The sequence below is a fragment of the Pinus tabuliformis genome, chromosome 2_2, assembly GCF_031772625.1.
Source record: "Pinus tabuliformis cultivar Carrire ecotype Pingquan chromosome 2_2, CPIR1, whole genome shotgun sequence".
In the NCBI taxonomy this organism is placed as follows: domain Eukaryota; kingdom Viridiplantae; phylum Streptophyta; class Pinopsida; order Pinales; family Pinaceae; genus Pinus; species Pinus tabuliformis.
The window spans coordinates 142,671,764-142,686,763 of record NC_142300.1 but is presented as its reverse complement, the minus strand read 5'-3'; the positions used below and the strand labels follow the sequence as shown (position 1 = coordinate 142,686,763).

Below are 15,000 nucleotides of genomic sequence, written 5' to 3'. Positions count from 1 at the left end.
GGCGCCCAAAATTTGGGGATTCCAGTCGACGCCCAAAATTTGGGGCTTCCATGTCTCGCCCAAAATTTGGGGTTTCCACTCGGCGCCCAAAATTTGGGGCTTTCATGCGGCGCCCAAAATGTGGGGTTTCCAGGTGGCGCCCAAAATTTGGGGTTTCCACTCGGTGCAAAATTGTTTGGGGTTTACAAGTCGCGCCCAAGCCTGGGGAAAATTGGTGTTTCTATGTCGCGCCCCGGCACCCAAGCCGGGGGAAACTTGGGGTTTCCATGTCGCGCCACGAGCCTGGGTAAACTTGGGGTTTCCGAGTCGTGCCACGACCGAAACCGGCGGCGCCCAAGCCTGGGAAAACTGGGGGTTTCCTAGTCACACCCCGGCGACCAGGCCTGGGGAAACTTGGGGTTTCCATGTCGCGCCACGAGGGAAGCCGGCGGCGCCCAAGCCTGCGGGGACTCGGGGTTTTCCATGTCACGCCCTGGTGCCCAAGCCTGGGAAGCTTGGGGTTTCCATGTCGCGCCGTTGATGGAACCACGGGTTTCCGCATTTTACGGCACGAGGGAAACGTGGGGAACTTGGGGTTTCCATGATGATGCAAACCAGCTCGCAAGTCTCGGGAACTTGGGGTGTTTCGAAACCACTGCCCAAGTCTGGGGAACTCGCTGTTTCCATGTCGCGGCACACCCTGAATCGCCCGAGAGTCTGTGGAACTTCGGATTTCCATGTCGTGGGGCCACGAAGAGTCGCCAAGGTCTGGGGAACTCGGGGTGTCCATTTCGTGGTGCGATGAAAACTACTACCCAAGTCAGGGAACACACACTGGGTTTCCATTTCGCGTCACAACAAAAATTGCTACCCAAGTCTGGGAAACGAGGTGTAAGGACCTGCGGTTTGGTTTCTCCCCGTCGGTGTGAAGTGTGAAATCTACGACCGAAATGTTGGAAGGGACATAAGTATAATGCACATTAGAGGTGGAGTGATGGTTGGTTCATAGCATGGGAGCGTTTGGCATAACCCACAGGCCGACTCACATGCTGGGGCGACTTGAACGAAGGATTGTTTGCCGACCAGCAATCGGATGGCAAGTTTGCGACGTGTAAGGGCGTTTTGGCACACGGTAGTCGAGTCAGCCTGGGCAACGACTCGCCCAAACGCTTGTATAAATATGGCAAGGCGTTGGAGCATTTGGCATTCATTAGAAGATGGACATTCGAACATGAGCATTTGGTGATCAAGAAAAAAGTGTGAAGTAGTGGAGTAGGTCACAAAAGAGGTGCAGGCATATATGTACCCGCTCTTGGGCAAGCACACATGATACGCACAGGGTTCGGTTATCGGGTGAGGGCGTGGGTAGGGAAGGCACCCGCCATTCGGTGTGACACGGGGTGTCTCGGGTAGGTCGCCCACCCGTCGTGGAAGAAGAAACATGGAGGTGTCTCGGGTGACTCGGGTAAGTCACCCGCCCGTCGTGCAACAGGAAACGGTGGGTGACTCGGGTGAGGTCGCCCGCCCGTCGTGTAGTGGTAAATGAGGTTCGGTCGACGAGTACGGTTGGAAGCTCGTGTGAGGGCGCGCCCGTCCAGCTCGGGCAAGGAACTCGGTTGGCACACGGAGGTGTTGCCTATTTGTAAAATTGGCTAAGTATGAAACTTGGTGTTTCCCAAGTATACTTGTAAAGCCTCGTAAACATTGTAGGGTTGAATAATATATTGTATTCGGGTAGAATCATTGTTCAGGGAGTTGCCGCTCCCTTTACACTGTGCAATTGTGTTCTTCATGTATAATTGCTGATGATAATGAATGTGTATGGGTGTTCATTGGCATAAAGGAAACATAATAATACTTGGTTGCGAAAAAAAACTAAGTAGACTAATGGTTAGGCGTATTCCATGAACATAAGTATTGGTGAAAAGAAAGTGTTCGGTGGTGCCGCACCTCGCCAAGTACGGCTGGAAGAGTACTGTAGGCCTGGGGGCATGACACGCTGTCACACGGAATCAGTCAAAAGTGCGGACACAACCGACCTTCCTAGAAGTCTAAGACATTCTAATGACAAACAAAACAAACTAGAGCTATCCTTCTCTAAACATGCATTATGATATGAGAAATCAAGTGTTTCATTCTTACCTTTGTCCAAACGTTGTTGTAGAAGTCCAAGTTTTGTTGATCTGGATGAGCTCCTCCTTTTCTCCAAAACCTGCAATCACCAACAGTCAAACAATTAAATAGCACCTGATTATAACATAAAACAAAGCATATTCAACATATAGACCAAGGAGTACATGAAATAACCCATAAACAACAACTTATTGAGAAGAATGGACCAATTTGCATTAAAGGTAATCAAAAGGAACCATTACAACCTGAGCCTTGGTGTTGTGCAAGCTCCTTCCAGGGTCCACAAGAGTCTTCCTCTACTTTGACAAAGCTCACCCACTTCCAAATAGAACAAGCAAAGATGGCAATCTCTCCTCACAAGCTTCTAAATGGGAGTCCTAATTCCTGCAGCATTTACCCTTAGAAAATGTATAGCTTCAACCTCTCCTCCTTCTGGCCCAATGCCTATATTTATAGTACTCAAGAGGAGGTTAATCAGGTCCACCATCAATGGGATAATCCCCTCTTTGGGTGGGATAGCTCCCTTATTGATGGGATAAGTTCCTCTTTGATAGGAGTGCATGAACCATCTGGAGGCGCCCAATACACGTCGAACAACCTTCTAGAATGCTCTAGAAATGACCACAAGTAACTTTTTAAAGATGAAACTTGCGCATTCTAACCTTTACAGGGGGACGCACCTATCCCTTTACATACAGAGCGTCTTTGGACGCAGCTTTTGTGAACGTTGGGAGCGTCCCCACAGGTAAGGTTGAGAGAACCTGCGTCCCCAGAGATAAATACATTTATACAAGACTTTCTCTCTTTTTTGGAGTTTGACATGGAGAGCAGAGGCATAAGACTTGCCTAAGAGGGTAGCATGACTGTTGATTGAGCCATACTAACTGTAAATAGTCATGGTGACATTTTTTAGTGTAACAGATTGCCCCCTAAAGTGTGAAGCCTGGAATAGATTAGGGTTTGTAATATCTAGGAAGGGTGAAGCGCTTTATCATTTCAAGGATTATCCCGTGGAGAGCCTGGTCAGAACCTGCAATTTTCAACACAAAATACATGTATAAGATTATATCATCACTGAGGTAGGCATTCCCATACTCAGATCAAAACTTTAACTAACAGACTAACTACTCTGATACAGGAATGATCTTGCAGTACATCACAATCATAGACTTTTGTAGACACAGTATGGACGCAACCATCTGTTTATGATTAGTCTACTTAGATAATGAATACAAAACTCCTCGCAGCCTGGATGGTGGAAACTAGATCCAGGGTCTTCATTTCTACTTCCCGAATTGGTACGATTCTAGCCATGCGAATAAATGAGTTGATGTCGAACATGGTAGAAACCACTTGATTACCAGTCAATGATGTAAACTGTTAACAAGCGTGAGAGAGACCACCAGTAATGTAAATGGTTCTCAAAGTACCCAGTACAATCCATGAGATGTGAATGAATGAGTTGATGTCGAACATTTCACGGAATCCTTCGATCGAAAGTCAATGATGTAAACTGACGTCAAAGGCGAGAAACCTGCCATTGATGCATGCAGACTTCAAGGTACTGACGATTTCTAAGTCATCTCTCTAGATAATGTGCTGATGTCGATAGAAAGCGACCCGTTGCAGGCAAGCCCGCAACACGAAATCATTGTTCAATTTGAAGAAATGTTGCTGTAAGGACTGACTCAGGGATGGTCAAATGGATGACAAGTATTTTGCAGATGAAAGTTTTGCTTGCAGACCTCTTGAACACATAACGACACGACAGATGGCTTGGTGACGAATAACTCAAAGTTAATCCCCGAAACCCGGTTAAAGACTTTCAAAGTGGTTTGATCAACTGTGAGGTAAAATATTTCCCAACCCAGGTGAATGAAAAGTGTCGTGTTCAAGAGTGGTAATAAAGTTTCTTTTGAGACAAAAGGTAACAAACAGGTTCATTCTTCTCTCTTTTCCCCCACCATTTCTGGCAAGTACCTCTTTATTTTTAACAAGCTTGAGGAGGATAACATGTGCTTGATTATAAGCTCATCCTTCGGATGAGTCCAACCTAGTTTTGATTCGAACCCTAGGAAGGAGTGGTTCGTTCCTGTTTGTAATTGAACAGGTCCTTTACTGTGAAATGTTTAACGAGCCCAGTATAGGGGAAACTCGGTGTTTTTCAATTTTAGAGAGTCTGAAAAACTTAAGAAGACTCCAAGTTGAACTTTTTCGTAGATTTGTGTCCCTCAAGCCCGAAAAAGTATAAAATAATACCTGGGGGAACCGCTTGATCTTGCGACCAAGGAGTACTTTCATAATTAGTGCCACTGACCTGAAAAGTAAAAAGCGATCAAGGACACGTCGTTTTATTTCCGTATCGAGTTTGAAACGACAAAAAACCGGCAATCTTTTCCTGATTTTACGGTCAGAAAAGAGCTATAAGGGGACCGTCTTTTAATTCCGTTTTAACGAGTGTAAAAGAAACGCTCGGCAATCTTTTCATTTTTTAGGAGTCAGAAAAGGGCTTAAAAGATGACTCTAAGGTGTCACTTTTTCGTAAGTTTTAACGAGTTCGAAAAAATGATAAAAATGTACTCATGGTTTTCACTTTTTCGTATGTTTTAATGAGTTCGAAAAAATGATAAAAATGTACTCATATGGCCGACTTTCAATTTAATTTACGAGCAGGAAAAGACGGAAAGAACTCGGCATTTTCATTTGTTTTACGAGAATGAAAGATAGAAAAATAATCTCGATATTTTCATGAGTTTAACGAGTCTTGAAAATAACTGAAATTGACTCGAGATAGGTTTCACTTTTACAAAAGCTTGAAACAGACAAAAACTATGCTTCAAAGTAGTTTCATTTTTACACAAGCATGAAACAGAGAGAAAACTATGCTTGATGCCCCCTAAGCATAATTGCTAGAGCGCATGCCCCCCAGCTTCATTTCATTCAACCAGTTGGATGAAATGAAGGTTGAGTTACGAGATCATTTGAAAGACTCGACCTAAAACTGTAAGAAAATTATACAAAAACTAAAATAACTAACCTAAATATACAACTTAACGTTTATGAGATCTGGTCAAACTCTTGACTCAATTAGAGGAGGATTTGTTTCATTTTTTAATGAGCTTGACACAGGAAAAGAACTATGCTCAGATTCGGTTTCATGTTTATGCAAGCTTGAAACGAAAAACTATGCTTGTTATAAGTTCACATGCCCCCAGCATAATGACGCAAAACAAGGTACATGCCCCCCAAGCTTCATTGCATTCAATGAGGTGGATGGAATGAAGCTTGACTTTCAAGATTTTGGAAAGACTTATGGGAGTTGTTTCATTTTTTAGTGAGGTTGACACAGGAAAAGAACTATCCTCAAAACCCTTGTTTCATTTTTTAAACGAGCTTGACACAAGATAAGGAACTATGCTCATAACTACTCACTACAATCTACCTAACAAAAAACTCTACTCTAAAAACCTTGATTCATTTTTTAACGAGCTTGACACAAGACAAGGAACTATGCTCTAAAATCCTTGATTCATTTTTTTAATGAGCTTGACACAAGACAAGGAACTATGCTCATGACTACTCTCTATAATCTACCTATCTAACCTATCCTTGTTTCATTTTTTAATGAGCTTGACACAAGACAAGGAACTATGCTCAAAAAGTTCGCATGCCCCCAGTTTAATGATGCAAAATGAGGTACATGCCCCCAGGCTTCATTGCATTCAACTAGATGGATGGAATGAAGGTTTACTTTCAATATTTAACTTGAAAAGGGAGTTGTTTCATTTTTAAGGAGGTTGACACAAGAAAAGAACTATCCTCATACCGGATTCATTTTTTAACGAGGTTGACTCAGTAACAGGAACTATCCTCAAGCCTGATTCATTTTTTAACGAGGATGACTCAGTAACAGGAACTATCCTCATAACCCTACTTTCTACAATCTAACTACATATCCTAAAATCTAGCTGATTCATTTTTTAATGAGGTTGACTCAGTAAAAGAACTATCCTCATGCTAGCCTGTTTCATTTTTTAACGAGGTTGATACAGGAAAAAACTATCCTCGTACACACTGATTCATTTTTTAACGAGGTTGACACAGTAAAAGGAACTTTCCTCGCTACAGCCTATTTCATTTTTTAACGAGGTTGATACAGGAAAAAACTATCCTCGTTACATTGATCATGGCTTCCAACTGGAAGAAAGACATGTCAATGGACACACCTTGATCATGGCTTCCAAAAGGTCTTCATCAGAAGGAAGAACACTTCTCTGGAAGGAACACATGTCAAGGGACTCAAAAGGGATAATAACATCGTGTTCAAGTAATCCCATAGAGTTTTCCATGTCAACTACCGGATGTAAATCAACAGTGAGAGGCTCACTTATATCGGTAACTGAAAACATGGGACCAGTTGCCACATAATTAACCCGTGGCAGGGTAGATAGCACTTTAGAATCAAGAACATTTAGGGGTGTCATATTATTGGTAGTTGAGACAAGACTAGGGAACGAAATCTGATCTACAGTCACAATATTTCCATTGTGAGGGAAAGACATCACGCGAAAGAGTGTCGATACGACAGCTTTCATTGCATAAACATAGTCTCGCCCAAGGAGTAAATTGAAATCCAAGGGACCTCGAACTACCATAAGATCAATACAGACAGTTTTAACTTCCAAGGTAATAGAAAACTTAGGAAGGATCCCTAAAGGTTCACTAATGGTTCTGTTAAAAGCTTTCAGATTCTGCGTAATAGGCGCAAGCTGAGGGGAACCCAAAGCTTTCCAAACAGTTGAGGATAAAATACTAACAGAAGCACCTTCATCTACCTGAGTACGATGAACGTCCCTACCACCAGCCTTGACAATGATTTGGAAAGGGATGGAGGAAGGAAGACGAGGTTCTGTCAATCTATTCCAATCAAAGGAAAAGACCTCAATGCTTGGAGGGGGTTCTGTAGAAACAGGTGAAATGCCCCCCGGCATAGAAGAATCTGACGTAACAAGAAGAACTTGAGCGGTATGAAGTTCACTCTCTAAATGGAAAGTGGGATCGACCGAATGTGAAATTGAATCGACCACTTGATCAACTAATCGATCATCAACCTGAGTGACATGAGTTTCACTCTCCAATGGAAGAGTGTGATCGACCGAATGTGAAATTGAATCGAACACTCCGTCAGTTGACGGTAGGTTGGGAGAAAGTTTACGGTAACCAGTTGGAAATTCTTGCTGTGGAACAGTAAGGTTTTCCAACAATGTTGAGGCTTCATCTATGTGAGGGCAAATGTGAGTTTGGTGACTCCCTTTGCATAACTTACAAGGAAACCTAACTTTACCCTTTTTCCCAGGAACCTGACTATCACTGGTTGATGGATCAATGGAAAGTTGATGAGATTTTTCTGACCATACTTCCAAGACCTTTGGAATACTAGGACAATTGACAAGGAAGTGGTCACCCTTACAAAGCCTGCAAGGGTATTTTGGTTTACGATGCATGTCGGAATTTTCCTCAACACAACTAACACTTTCAGCCACGGTTGGTTGGTTGACTTCTTTCTTATCTTGCTTCTTCTTCTTCTTCTTCTTCTTCCCTTTCTTCTTCTTCTTAGCCTCCTAGTTACTAGCATCAAGGCTTTTACCAGGCGAAGAGGAAGAAATGGAGGAAGAAAAATTAGGCGAAGAAGGTAAAGGGTCAACAGAAGGTTGGTGATGTTGAGATGGTGAACTCTGTTGAAGTGAAGCATCCGGTTGAGATGGAACAATTGGAGTACTTTGGGCCAACGAAGTTGAAAATAACCATATCGGTAATCCTATTGTAAATCCAGGTAATGACAAAGTAGCCATATAAGGAGGACCAACATTTCCAAAGTAAGGAAAAGTAATAGGATTCTCATTAGGAGGGGTTCCTAGGTTGATAAATTCCGGAACATTTGCCATTATATTCAACTTCAGTGAATTTTATTAACAATTTAAAACTAAAATTAACAGTTCACAATTCACACCTATGGTCTCTAAAAGTAAAAACAAACAAATTAACACGCGCTATCAAATCTAGGAGTCAAACCACACACAAACAGTAAGCTCTCCGGACCGAAAACACTAGTTGGTGATGAAGCCCAACCTCGCAGAATTCAGTACAGAAATGGCGGGTGGAACAGTTACCCCGGCAACCTGCTTAATGAATAGACTGGACCAAGTTCCTCCACTTTAACCGTCTCGAGTGAAGTGAACCCCCCATAAAATCCAAGTGAGTATAGCTGACGTCTGCTCCAGGTACAGTGGGACCTTCCCTCCACCGTCACCTCGGTAGAATCCTAAAGATAATGGCCACTAAGGTTACCAACCGCAACAAATGCACCTGGGGGAACAGTCTAAACTCCGACAGCACGCAAGGGCAGAGTAGCAAGCTCAATCCCCTTGCCGGCTCCTTGACAATAATCCAAGGTTTACCGACAAGTGACCCTTGGCTCCTCGACAATGGTTAATCTGAGGTTTACCGTTTGTAATACGTGCGTGTCTGGCGTCGTTCCCAACGAGGGAGGATTGATCCCCTCACTGGTTCGGACACGAGCTCGTGCTTCTCCTTTAAGAGGAGCTTTCCCAGAGTACAAATGAGACAATTGGATTTATTCTATCACAAGATGAGCTACTTGTTTGGTTTTGCTGTCTTGGAGAGTTAATTACTCTCCTACTCCAAGACACTAGCCTAAGCTATGTTGGTGTTTCAGAGCCCTATAAATGTAAAAATTACTAGATGAATTTTAATTAAGCGCTGTGTTATTAAGGCTGTTATTACTCAAATGGGTAAATGGAGATGAAACCAATGGTGTTATGACCCGACTCAAAACTGAATGCAATCGAATATGATAATGTAATCCTTTCAATTCGATGAATCCTAACTAAAGTAAGGAGAGAGTTTCCATTCACTTCCAACAATGCAAAAAATTGATCACTAAGAGAAAATATAACAGATTCTCTAATGCACTAATTTTATGAAGAAAAACTAATGCAAATCAATTCCAAACCATTTTTTTTATTTTCGTGTAAATTCAAACCAAAGAAAACTGATCTAAATCTACGATTGATTTTTTCAGAATGTAATCTATGCAATTGTAATCTATGCACAATTCACTTGAAAAGCATGCAAATGTAATCTATGCACATTTTTCATTAATATTCTGAAAATGAGAATTCTAATTATGCAAATGTGATCTATGCAAGAGAATTCTCAAACACAAGATGATTCTAATCTAATCTAAGAATCAATCAAGTGCAAGTCGAGAAAATTGGGTGAGAGTTCCAAAGATCATAAAATAAAAACACTCAAAGGCGATTAACAGTCATACACAAATTTTTTTTTGCAAAAATGAAAGCAAAAAGATGCAAATTTGTGAAAGGACTGAGACAAAACCTCCAAGTAATGACCAAAGGAAATCAAGTCAAGAATTTCTCAAAAAGAGACTCAAAACACCCAATTGATGAAAGCTTAAAGTAGGAATGCTAATGAAACAAGTTCAGGTGAAGATTCTTGGCAAGGGACTAATGAATCTGGGCAAAAAAAACTAAGAAAAAACAAAATCTAAGAGCAAAAAATGCAATTCTCAAAGCAAAGTTCACACAAAGGAAAAGACTTTTCTCATCAATGGAATCCCCAGTGGAGTCGCCAATTTGTCACACGAAATCAGTCAAAAGTGCGGACACAACCGACCTTCCTAGAAGTCTAAGACATTCTAATGACAAACAAAACAAACTAGAGCTATCCTTCTCTAAACATGCATTATGATATGAGAAATCAAGTGTTTCGTTCTTACCTTTGTCCAAACGTTGTTGTAGAAGTCCAAGTTTTGTTGATCTGGATGAGCTCCTCCTTTTCTCCAAAACCTGCAATCACCAACAGTCAAACAATTAAATAGCACCTGATTATAACATAAAACAAAGCATATTCAACATATAGACCAAGGAGTACATGAAATAACCCATAAACAACAAGTTATTGAGAAGAATGGACCAATTTGCATTAAAGGTAATCAAAAGGAACCATTACAACCTGAGCCTTGGTGTTGGGCAAGCTCCTTCCAGGGTCCACAAGAGTCTTCCTCTACTTTGACAAAGCTCACCCACTTCCAAATAGAACAAGCAAAGATGGAAATCTCTCCTCACAAGCTTCTAAATGGGAGTCCTAATTCCTGCAGCATTTACCCTTAGAAAATGTATAGCTTCAACCTCTCCTCCTTCTGGCCCAATGCCTGTATTTATAGTACTCAAGAGGAGGTTAATCAGGTCCACCATCAATGGGATAATCCCCTCTTTGGGTGGGATAGCTCCCTTATTGATGGGATAAGTTCCTCTTTGATAGGAGTGCATGAACCATCTGGAGGCGCCCAATACACGTCGAACAACCTTCTAGAATGCTCTAGAAATGACCACAAGTAACTTTTTAAATATGAAACTTGCGCATTCTAACCTTTACAGGGGGACGCACCTGTCCCTTTACATACAGAGCGTCTTTGGACGCAGCTTTTGTGAACGTTGGGAGCGTCCCCACAGGTAAGGTTGAGAGAACCTGCGTCCCCAGAGATAAATACATTTATACAAGACTTTCTCTCTTTTTTGGAGTTTGACATGGAGAGCAGAGGCATAAGACTTGCCTAAGAGGGTAGCATGACTGTTGATTGAGCCATACTAACTGTAAATAGTCATGGTGACATTTTTTAGTGTAACACACGCGGGGTTCCCATGTCGCTCGCGCCATGTTGGGGATGGCACACGCCCCTTGATACCTGCACGATGTGCGAGCCACCGACGGAAGGCGCGCGGGCGACCCTTGTTGTGTGCCTGGATGAAAGAGGTGACCATGTGCGGATGAGTCAGGATGTGGGCAGGTGTGCGACGTGCGGCGATGGGTGTAATCGGCGAGGTGTTGGAGCTGACCCATGGGTGTGACAGTGCACACGAAGGGACGCGGCGGTTCGTTGGAATGGGGCGTGTCGAGGTTATGTGGCAGGTCAGTTGGGCATGCATGTTGATTGAGCCGACCCTTGTTATCCTCGAGAGACACGACCCTTGGGCGAAATGATGCGTATAAGTAAGGAGGATGGCGTTCGACGAAGGGACATCGAACTCAGACTTCCACATCGCAGAACAAGTGCGAAGGAAGGAGTTGGGCGAAAACGGAAGGAAGAGAAGGACGCGGGTAAGAGGGCCGCACTGGCGGGCGAATTACAGAGGGCGGGTCGGGCTTGGTAGCGCGGACAGGCAGAGTGGTGCGGTTTACCGTCTGGGCAGGCAGGCCACACTTCATGCGGGCCATGCGCCCTCACTATGGACCGCACCGACGGGCAGAGTTTTGGCGCCACGGAAGGGAAAGTTGGGCGGACAGGTTCGTAGTTCAGGTGTGGAGTTGTGTCGTGTAGGCCGCGGGCCAGTGCAGCACAACCACACGACACGACAGGTTGAAAGAATAATTGAAGGAGATAAATTTATGGTAAGTTATTTTCATTGCATTGTTAAGAACACTTACTGGAAAATTGACCGAGTGTTGAAGTAGGCACAGACCGTGTACTCAAGTATTGGTAAAAGGAAAAAGTACGGCGGTGCCGCACCCACTTATGCATGGTTAATATTATTGTCAAGGGTCTAGGGCTTCGCAATGACCAATAAGAAGCTTCAATGAGGGAAATTTACGAAAGGGTTTTCCGAGGTAATGAAAAACCCATCCCTCGGTCTGAGCTCCATCGAGATCGCAATTTTCCTCGCTGACAGGAATGAGGGTGGCCACCCGTAGGATGTCGAGGGAATTCCTCGTCCTCTCGTGACCCACTCCCCTTCTGAGGGAAAAAGAAGTATTGGGTCGTGTCTTTGTTCCTCCCTTTGGATTGTGGGTTTTTTGTGGGACTTGCATCATTTCTTTGTTTCATGGTGTGCGATTTGCAAACGTCCCTCTCTCTATTGGCCTTGCACCATCGATGTATTTGTGGCCTGCGGCTTTCTCCAGCATTGAGCGTCGGCCCGTGACAACTCCTCTTTGGAGTTTGATTATTTGACCCCCGTTGACTCTCTCGCTGGAAAGGTTGTTGCGTGTTTTGTACACGGAGGGGTGCAAGAGCGGGGTGGGTTTGTGTTATTGGCAACGGTCTAATCTCATTTGAAGCCTTGTGCTACTGGGTTGGGGAGCTATGTGCCTCTCAGTGACGTGCTCTAGACACTGGTCTCATCATGGCCCTTGTCTTTTCTATTGGTCAGTTTTACGTTGTGATTTATTTGCTTGGTTGTTTGCTATGTTGTAAAGCTGGAAAGGGTGTTGTGCTGAATGCATGTGGGAGGGTATGAAGAGGTGGGATGATTTTTTGATTGGGTGCCTTGTTTGATTTCTTTTTGGTTAGCGGACATCTACTCGGCGTGCTGTTGATATTCTCTCTTTTCATGGGATCTTGGTTTCTTTGGTGTTGTTTTCTTCCCTTCTTCCTTTTTCCCCTAGCTTTACGGAGGAGAGGTGGGATTGTTGTGGATTGGTGTTCGGGAAGGATGAAAAGCAGTGCGAGTTCCCAGGGTGCCCACCCTAGTCCTTCTCGATCATCGTCCCCTGCAGTTTCCCCCTTTTTCCGAAGGCGCGGGGTTTGGGAAGCTTGTTCTCTGTTTGAGCCTCCCCTTGTGAGCCGATAGCCACGTTTGATATCTCTTGCTTTCCTGTTGTTTTCTTCCCTTCTTGCTTTTGGCACCTTGGCTTTACGGAGAAGAGGTGGGATTGTTGTTGATTGGTGTTCAGTAAGGACGAAAAGCAGTGCGAGTTCCGAGGGTGGCCACCCTAGTCCTTCTCGATCGTCGTCCCCTGCAGTTCCTCCCCTTTTTGTGAAGGCATGGGGGTGGGGAAGCTTGTTCTCTGTTTGAGCCTCCCCCTATGAGCCGGTGGACGCGTTCGATATCTCTCTTTCTTTCATGTTGTTTTCTTCCCTTCTTCCTTTTGGCCCCTAGCTTTACGGAGAAAAGGTGGGTTTGTAGTGGATTGGTGTTCGGGAAGGATGAAAACCAGTGTGAGTTCCCAGGGTGGCCACCCTAGTCCTTCTCGATCGCTGTCCCCTGCAGTTCCCACCTTTTTGCGAAGGCACGTGGTTGGGGAAGCTTGTTCTCTGTTTGAAACTCCCCTTGTGAGCCAATAGCCACGGTTGATATATCCCTTTCTCTCTTGTTTGTTTTCTTCTTCCCTTCTTCCTCGTGGCCCCTAGTGTTACGGAGAAAAGGTGGGATTGTTGTGGATTGGTGTTCCGGAAGGACGAAACGCAGTGCGAGCTCCCGGGGTGGCCACCCTAGTCCTTCTTGATTGTCGTCCCCTTCAGTTCCCCCCTTTAGTTCCCAAAGGCACGGGGCTTTGGGAGGCTCGTGTCTTGTTTGTGCTTTGTTTTCTACCCTTTTCTGACTTTCGGTCCCTAACTCTACGAAGAAAAGGGGGAATCATTGTGGGCTGGTGTCGGGGAAGGGCTAAAAGCAGTGCGAGCTCCTGGGGTGGCCACCCTAGTCCTTCTCGATCACTGTTCCACACATTTCCCCCCTTTTTGCGAGGGCGTGGGGCTGGCGGAGATTGTCCTCTGTTCGAGCCTCCCCTTGTGAGGGGGTTAGACACCTTTGTTTCTCTTTCTCTCATGCGTTTTTCCTCCTTTTGCCCCTTGGCCTTACATTTGTTGTGGGGGGTGCCCCTATTCAGTTTTGTGGCCGGTTTTTTGGTAATACACGTGGAAACAACTCTCAGCAACGGATATCTCGGCTATTGTTACGATGAAGAACGTAGCGAAATGCGATACTTAGTGTGAATTGCAGAATCCCATGAATCATCAAGTTTTTGAACGCAATTTGCGCCCGAGGCCTCGGTCGAGGGCACGTCTGTCTGGGCGTCGCATCCCATTCAAACGCGCTCCCTACAATATGCTAGAGAGCAGCGGAGCTGGTTGTCCGTGCCGCGTGCGGTGCGATTGGCTGAAATACCTCAAGCGATGTTTCGTGGCGTGCGTCAACGAGCGGTGATCTTGTCCCCTTGGATGGGCAGTCGGCGTTAGCTGATGCGGGCTTTATGTGGCATCGCTAGAACTTGCTTTGCTCTCTCTTGTCATCCCATGGGGCAGGGTAGATTTAGCTCCAACTTTGCGACCCCAGCTCAGGCGAGAACACCCGCTGAGTTTAAGCATATAATTAAGCGGAGGAAAAGAAACTTACAAGGATTCCCTAGTAGCGGCGAGCGAACCGAGAAGAGCCCAGCATGAAAATCGGGCGGCAGCGCTGCTTGAATTGTAGTCTGTAGAAGTGTCCTTAGCAGCGGACCTGGGCCAAGTCCCTTGGAAGGGGGCGCCTGAGAGGGTGATAGCCCCGTCGGCCCGGGACCCTGCCGCATCACGAGGCGTTGTCGGCGAGTCGGGTTGTTTGGGAATGCAGCCCTAATTGGGTGGTAAATTCAGTCCAAGGCTAAATACGGGTGAGAGACCGATAGCGAACAAGTATCGTGAGGGAAAGATGAAAAGCACTTTGAAAAGAGAGTTAAAGACTGCTTGAAATTGCCAGGAGGGAAGTGGATGGAGGCTGTCGATGCGTCTCGGTCGGATGCGGAATGGCTCAGGTTGGTCCGCCGCTCGACTTGAGGTGCAAACCAACACGGGCTGCTGCATCATCACAAGCGTGGGTGGATTACTGCTTGTCAGTTTGCTGCTGCGGTGGTCGAGGAATGAAGTGTGTGCCCTTGTGGCGGGCCATGTGCACTTGCGCGCTCGTATTGTTGGTTGGCAGGCTTTCCATTCGATCCCTCTTGAAACACGGACAAAGGAGTCTAACATGTGTGCGAGTCGGCGGGTTTGAAAACCTGCGAGGTGCAAGGAAGCTGACAGGCGAGATCCCCTCT

General features: G+C 45.0%; 2 non-coding genes across 2 annotated transcripts in view; both read left to right on the top strand.

Moving 5' to 3' along the window:
- The first annotated feature begins 13,854 nt into the window (after positions 1-13,854).
- LOC149191766 (5.8S ribosomal RNA) lies at positions 13,855-14,008 on the top strand. The gene has a single exon (XR_016255379.1). It is a non-coding gene; the product is annotated as a 5.8S ribosomal RNA (ribosomal RNA).
- Positions 14,009-14,255: 247 nt separating this feature from the next.
- LOC149191765 (25S ribosomal RNA) overlaps positions 14,256-15,000 on the top strand; it is a 3,409-nt gene continuing 2,664 nt past the window's right edge. The window contains exon 1 of the ribosomal RNA XR_016255494.1: positions 14,256-15,000. This exon is cut by the window's right edge and continues 2,664 nt beyond it. This is a non-coding gene — a ribosomal RNA (25S ribosomal RNA).